Raw genomic sequence first — 7937 nt, forward strand, 5'->3', positions numbered from 1 at the left:
ATCTTCATGAAACATGGCAACTGGAACACAGCTCTACGTTTTTAGGCCCTTCCCTCTAGCCTCTCTAATACACCTTAAACTAAAAAGGGGAAATCTGTAAAATGTGTAAGAATAACCTCCAGGTTAACCTGTTTTTACTTTGTTGAATTTGTAGATAATTATGTACAGATTTCATATTAAACTGATGCAAGATGATTTCCCCCTTGCTCTTGATGTTGTTTTAGGATTCTTGATGCTTGGTTGTGCACATAGGAAGTTAAAAACCTGCTGTAAAATTTCATTACTCTCCCATGGTTGGCATAGGATATTAGTGTTTCACAGAAATCCAGAACTTTTTCAGGAGGAGATCATTAAATATCATCTTGAGTGTGTTTTTCCTTCTTGACACCATCTTCTTAGCCTGAGTAGAAGAGTCAGAGAGAAGTTTTCTTACCCATTTTGTACCCGTTTGCTAAGAGAGGGAAAATACTGTACTATTTTGTTCAATTTTGTTCTTCCAGGTCAGCAAGTCCAATTAAAGCAAGTCTATAAAAATGTCCAAATTAAGGCACCCAAACTGTGTAGACTTGCAGACCGCCACCTGTCACCAAATTAAGGCACCAACAAGAGGTTACCTTCACTTAAGAAAGGTCAATAAAGTTCAGAGTTTCTCTCTCAATTGGAAAGGCACGTGGCAACATGGCAACATCTGCTAGCTTACTCTCCAGGCTTCTTGTTTCATGAAGTTCCCCCAGGCATTTTCCTTCTTCATCTCAAATGGTCTCTGACTGTGAACCATTGATTGTACACTCTTGATAATTGCATGGTATGTGAATATATAATATCATTTATATGTAAATATATAAAATTATTTTTATCAATAAAATTGCATTAAAATTAGAAACAAAAACAAAAAAATGAGAAAAAGAAAAAAGTCAGTCTTATGACTTTATAGTTATACATTGCATTTAAAATGTTTTCTAAGAATGTTTGGATATGTTAATGAGTTAAAATTGATTAATCACATATATATTTTAATAAATTATGTACTATCTTTAAAAAAAAAACCTCACCCATAATTGGGTGTGTCATATCTCCATGGAAACAACCCAATGAAAGATTCCATCCTAGATGTTAGGTCTACCCCACAAGATTGGATTAGGATTAAAAGAGCATGACTTTTCTTTTTTTTTAACAGAACAGAAAACCAGCACATTCTACCCTGTTTCAAACCAGCACATTATACCCTCTGAACCCCAAAAAGGCATGTTCTTTCCATATACAGAATATATTCATTGCATCACAATATCACAAAAGCTTTAAACTATTTCAGTAATAATAGAAAATCAGAAACAGTACAAAATCTCATCAAAATAAGCCACACACATAATTTGTCCTAAGGCAAAATTCTCTTCTGGCTGTGGACCTGTGAAGCTTAGAACAAGTTGTCTGCTTCCAGTACACAATGGAGGGGCAATCATAGGATGAACATTCTCATTGTCATAGGGAGAAATTGGAAGGAAAACAGGTCATTGGACCCAAACATTTCCAAAAAACTGCAGGGCAGACTTCCTTAGATTTCAAAGTCTGCAGGCCCTTTATCATCCTCAGGGCTTGGGAAAGGAGCAGTCCTACCCTTTACAAGCATTTCTGCAGTGGCCCTGATCTCTCCAATGTGGGAATGGCGCTTGCAACCTTGGGGAACATTGGGGAGACCACCTTTTTCTCAACTCCACTGCCTCCAAGCATTGGTGCAGCACTCTGACTCTCTTCCATCTCTGAGGCACATGCTCAACCCTCTCAGATCACTGCAGTGGCAGTGAGGCTCTGCCCAATGCTCCGGGAATGTGCTCTGCTTTCTCTGAGACTCAAGGAGATGAAACTCTTCTGCCTGTCCACTGCCTCCAGGGTAAACTCACCCTTTCCATGTGGATGTGCAGGTTCTTTCTCCTGGTCCGAGATTTCATGGCTTCAGACATTAGCTTCCATGGTTTTACTGCTGAAGTTTTTTTTCCTTCAGTTTGTCCATTTTAGTCCAGATTGGCAGTGGTTCTGTTTATACAGATCTCACAAAAAATATGTTGGTTTAGCATGTACTATACAGGGGTTAAAACCATCAGAAAATAGGACTTAACAGAGATCTTTTCTGTTTAACTCCCATCTCCAATCCTGGCTTATCCTGACATGGCTGACTGGTTCCATGTTTGGTTCAATCCTCATGTGTGCCATTGCTGCTGCTGCTGGGGTCTCTGTTTCTGAAAACTCAGAACTTTTCAGACCATCAATTTCTGGCTACTTTGTACCCAAGAGTTCAGTTCTCAATTTATCCCTTTCCTGTTGGATTTTAATCTAAGCTACAAGAAGAAGCCAGGTTGCATTTCCATATTTAGTTTGAAGATTTCCTCAACTAGATATCCTAGCTGGTTGCTTTCAAATTCTCCTTTCCATCTAGCACCAGGACTCAATTTTGCCAAATTCTCTGCAACTTTAAAACAAGGATCACCTTTCTTCCATTTTGCAGTGGCGCATTGCTCATTTCTAAGCCCTCATCAGAAGTATCTTTAATGTCCATATTTCTACCAACAGTCTCTTAAAAGCATTCTAGGCCTTCTCTGTCAAGTTCCTCACAACTCCTCCAGAATCTTCCCCTTTTCCTTTTCAAAAGCCTTTCCAACATGTTTGGTTTTTGCAAACCACAGCATCTCACTTCTCTGGTACCAAAATGTGTTTAAATCTGTTTTGGTTTGTTCAGGGTGCTGGAATGCAATATTCCAGAAATGAATTGTCTTTAATAAAGCAGATTAATTGTCAGAAGTTTACAGTTCTGTGCTGGCTTGAAATGATGTATGTACCCTAGAAAAGCCATCTTTTAATCCTAATCCCATTTTGTAAATGCAGCTGTTTTTTCCATTCCCTATTCAGTATTGTATGTTTGAAATGTAATGAGATCATCTCCCTAGAGATGTGATTTAATGAAGAGTGGTGGTTAAACTGGGTTAGGTAGAGGTGTGTCTCCACCCATATGGGTGTATCTTGATTAGTTTCTGAAGTCCTATATAAGAGGAAACATTTTGGAGAATGGGAGAGTCAGAGAGAGCAGATCAGAATGACATAGCCATGAGAAACAGAGTCCAAAAGCCAGAGACCTTTGGAGATGCAGAAAAATGTCTCCCAGGGAGCTTCATGAAACAGGAAACCAGGAGAAGAAGCTAGCAGATGATGCCATGTTTACCATGCACTCTTCCAGATGAGCGAGGAACCCGGACCATGTTCAAGATGTGCCTTTCCAGATGAGACTGTGTTTGCCATGTGCCTTCTCACTTGACAGAGAAACCCTGAATTTCATCAGCCTTCTTGAACCAAGGTATCTTTCCCTGGATGCCTTAGATTGTACATTTCTATAGACATGTTTTAATTGGGATAGTTTCTCAGCTTTGGAACTGTAAAATAGCATCCGATAAATTCCCCTTTTTAAAAGCCATTCTCTTTATGGTATATTGCATTCTGGCAGCTAGCAAAGTAGAAGAAGTTCTAAGACCATATAAATGTCAAAACTAAGCTTTCAAGAAAGATATTTTGATTCCACATAATGACCAAATGGCATCAGGGATTTCTTGTCAGCTGGGAAGGCATAAGGCTGGCACCTGAGGTTCTTGTTCCCTGTTCATTTCTTTGTTTCTGATTCCAGTGGCTTCCGCTCTGAGCATCTGTGGGCCCTCACTTAGCTACTCTGTATGGGCTTTCTCCAGGTTCTGGCTTGCTTAGCATCTCATGGGAAGGTATACAGCGACCCTTGCTGGGCTGTGGTTTCTAACATCTCTCCAAGCATCTCTGTTGGCATCCCAAGCATCTCCAAGTATCTGTGTCTGAGCTTTTACTCCAATATTTCCCTGTGTCGACTCTTTTAAGGACTGTAGTAAACTAAGACCCAACTTAAATGGGCAGGGCCAAACCTCCATGGAAATAATCTAATCAAAAGGTCACACCCACAATTGAGTAGACCACATCTCTGTGAAAACAGCCGAATCAAAATGTTCTACCCTAAACAATGGGCTTGCCCCCACACAATAGGATTAGAATTAATAGAATATGGCTTTTCTGGAGCACAGAACAGATTATAACCAGCTCAGGGGGAGACTAGTGACAACAACGGCTTGGACAAAGTGGTAGTAGTAGGTGTGGTGAAGTGATCAGATTGTGGATGTATTTTGAAAGCACAACTATTAGGACTTCTTGGTGGATTGAATGTTGGATGAAAGAACTCATACATCCTATATCCCTTACCCCTCCCTCTCATTACCACTAGTATGTTAATCCACCTCATTTTTTTAACCCCTAGTCCCCATCTGTTACTTATATTTGTCCTTATTTTTTTTGATCATCTGTCCATACCCTGGATAAAAAGGAACATCAGACACAAGATTTTCACAATCACATGGTCACACTGTAAAAGCTGTGTTATTATATAGTCATCTTCAAGAATCAAGGCTACTAGAATACAGTTCAACAGTTTCAGGTACTTCCTTCTAGCCACTCCAATATACTGTAAACTAAAAAGGGATATCTGTATAATGTATAAGAATAACCTCCAAGATAACTTCTTGACTGTGATTGAAATCTGTCAGCCTCTGAGGCTTTATTTTATCTCATTCCTCTCCTCCTGCTTTTGGTCAGGAAGTCTTTCTCAATCCTATGATGCTGGGTCCTGACTCATCCCTGAGAATCATGTTTCATGTAGTTAGCAAGATTTATACTCCTGGGAGTCGTGACCCACTAGGGGAGAGGGCTGTGAATTCTCTTGCTGAGTTGTCTTAGAGAGAAAGGTCACTCCTGAGCAACAAAAAAGGTTTTCTTGGGATGACTCTTAGGCATTATTATAAGTAGGCTTAGTCTATCCTTTGCAGGAATAAGCTTCATCAGGGTGAGCCCCAAGATCAAGGGCTCAGCCTGTTGAATTGGTTGTCCCCACTGCTTGTGAGAATATCAGAAATTCCCCAGATGGGGAAGTTGAATATTTCCTCCTTTCTCCCAAGCCCCCCAAGAGGACTTTGCAGATATATGTTTATTCTCTGCTCAGAAGAGAGAAATTCTTTTTTTTTTTTTTACCATTTTTTGTACTTTATTTTTATTAATTGTTAAATTTTTTTAAATACCAAAAAAATACCAAACGTGAACATTTGTAACTTTTGATCTTCTGTTCTACATATATAATCAGTAATTCACAATATCATCACATAGTTGCATATTCATCATTATGATCATTTGTTGGAATATTTGCATCTATTCAGAAAAGGAAATAAAAAGAAAACAGAAAAATATGAATACATACAATTACCCTCACCACTTCCCCTCACCGACTACCAGCATTTCACTCTAAATTTATTTTAACATTTGTTCCCCCTATTGTTCATCTTTATTCCATATGTTTTACTCGTCTGTTGATAAGGTAGATAAAAGGAGCATCAGACACAAGGTTTTCACAATCACACAGTCACATTGTGAAAGCTATATCATTATACAATCATCTTCAAGAAACATGGCTACTGGAATACAGCTCCACATTTTCAGGCTGTTCCTTCCAGTCTCTTCAGTACACCTTGACTAACAAGGTGATGTCTATTTAATGCATAAGAATAACCTCCAAGATAACCTCTTGACTCTGTTTGGAATCTCTCAGCCATTGACACTTAATTTGTCTCATTTCACTCTTCCCCCTTTTGGGTGAGGAGGTTTTCTCAATCCCTTGATGCCGAGTCTCAACTCATTCCAGGATTTCTGTTCCATATTGCCAGGAAGGTCCACACTCCTGAGAGTCATGTCCCATGTAGTCAGGGGTAGGCTTGAGCTGGCTGTGTTTGCTGGCTGGCACACGTGGGGCTCACTTGCTTTGTTCGACTTCTCTGCATAGGTGGGGAAATAAGCTGGCTTCCTTCTCCCTCTGAACACCTCTGGCCCAGAGGACACAGCAGTGTGCTTTCTCACGGACGTGCCCAGCCCAGCATGGCACACGCCCCTTGTGTTTCCCGGGACTTTCTCTCTGTCTTCTCACCTGTGTTCTGTTTTGTTTCTTGGATGTGCAGTTTTGTAAAGCAAGCTCGAGGTACTGTATCTCGCAGCTCATCTGCCTCCAGCGTGAACTCACCGTGAGTTACTCTGCTGCGATGTCCCAATGTGGCTTCATGAACACACTGCAAACATTTCCCTCCTCCCTTGACTCACTTGCTTAATGGGGTGGCTCCCGGGCAGCCTTCTCGTGTCCTGGCATCTTCATGCCCCCTGGCTCAGCCCCTCCTCTTCTTTCACTTGCGTTGTCTGTCCTGTGTCTGCTCTCTGTCCGTGTGCCATCACTCATATCTTGAGCGTGTCTGCCTCTTCTGAGTTGACTGCTCAGGCTGCAGCTGGCCTCATCATCTCTCTGTGGCTCACATGGAGCTGGGGACCCTGCTTGCCCAGCCAAAGGCCCTCAGAGGGCAGGGGTGGGTTGAAGCCAGAGAAACAGAAGGTAGGTCAGTTGCAGGAAGTCTCTGGAACAGGCCCAGCTGCACTTCCAGAGGGAGATGAGTAGATCCTGGCCTGGGGTGGCACATGCCTGCCAGGGCTGCGGTCAGATGGCCAGAGAGGCCACCCACACACTACCCTGCCTGGCCCCCAGACTGGGCTCCTCTGTTCTGTACAGATGTGTGAGGCACCCTCTGACATCGGCTCCCACACCCCTGCAGCCCAGACTTCTCTGAGAAGGGGCCAGGCTTGGTGCTCATTAGCCTCGGAGGCGCCAGCTGGAGGCCCAGCTCGTCCCAGCCCTCTGCAGGTCACCTGTGGCCTCCTTGGGCTGCGGCTCTGCCTTGTTGACCAGTGTGGCCAGGTCTGGCTAGACCACACATCTCCGTCAGATACTTGTCTCCTCTTTTGCCTGAACCTGGCTCCATGACTGCCTTGCTGAGGGGCCCTGAGCACATATCCCCTCCATAGGCTCAGTCCACTGATCTGTAAAATGGGGACAGCAGCAGTGCCTGGGGCTTGGAGTTGCTGTGAGGGTTGGGTGAAGGGAGGTGCAAGGAGCTGAGGCCTGCATGCCAGTTGGGAGAGTTCCTTGCGAGGCTGAAGGCTGTGGTGCTGGCTGAAAGAGGGGCGTGGGCTGGGGTCGCCTATCTGGGGGACTTATTCAATAGGAGCCAGATGCCAAAGGCTTCCCTTGCCCACTGGGGCTATAGAGTACACATAGGGTGGGGGAGGGGGTAAGGGCCTTTATTAGTCTGGAAGTGGGGCTGACACGGTGTTGCTGGCTCTATGTGGGCCAAAGAAAGGGGGCGTCGATGGCCAAGAGGGGCACATCCATGTCCCCATCCCTGCCCTAGTCCCAACTTTGGGCTCCTGAAAGGGGTGGCTGCCAGGCAGTGCTGAGTGCTCTGGTACACCACATACCTCGCATCGGCTCCACTGGGACTGGCTGTCCTGGCTTCCTTCACCTCAGAACGTCTCTCTCCTCCGACCCCCTCACAAATGCCTTCCTGCTTCTGGCTTGTGGCTTTTTTCCTGGGGGGTGGATATGGGGGAGTTCCTTTTGGAGAAATGGCTGCGTCTTTGGGCCCTTCCACTCAGGTCTCCCTGACAGGCTGGGAAACGGTGACTGCCTCCTGCCTCTCCATCATTCTGCCCCATTTGAATGGTGCTTTCCCTCCTTCCCCTCTTTTGTCTTTTCTGGGCTGAGGGTGCGAATCCTGGGAGCCAGTCTGTGCCATCTTGCTGCCTGCCAAGGCAGGCAGTCAGTCTGGGGGAGGTGAGGGACTCCGTGAAGGGCGTTCGGAAGCCGGTTCCCCAGAGCTCTGGGTGGGCCTCTCTAGATCTTCTTCTGCCTCGACTCTGAGGAGTCTTAAGGGCTCCTGCTGCCCCTCCTCCCTCCTTTCCTGGCACCACCCTCCAGCCCTCCATTGCTGCGTGTCCATCTGCCGCTTTCTCTA

This window comes from Tamandua tetradactyla, chromosome 12 (assembly GCF_023851605.1).
Source record: "Tamandua tetradactyla isolate mTamTet1 chromosome 12, mTamTet1.pri, whole genome shotgun sequence".
In the NCBI taxonomy this organism is placed as follows: domain Eukaryota; kingdom Metazoa; phylum Chordata; class Mammalia; order Pilosa; family Myrmecophagidae; genus Tamandua; species Tamandua tetradactyla.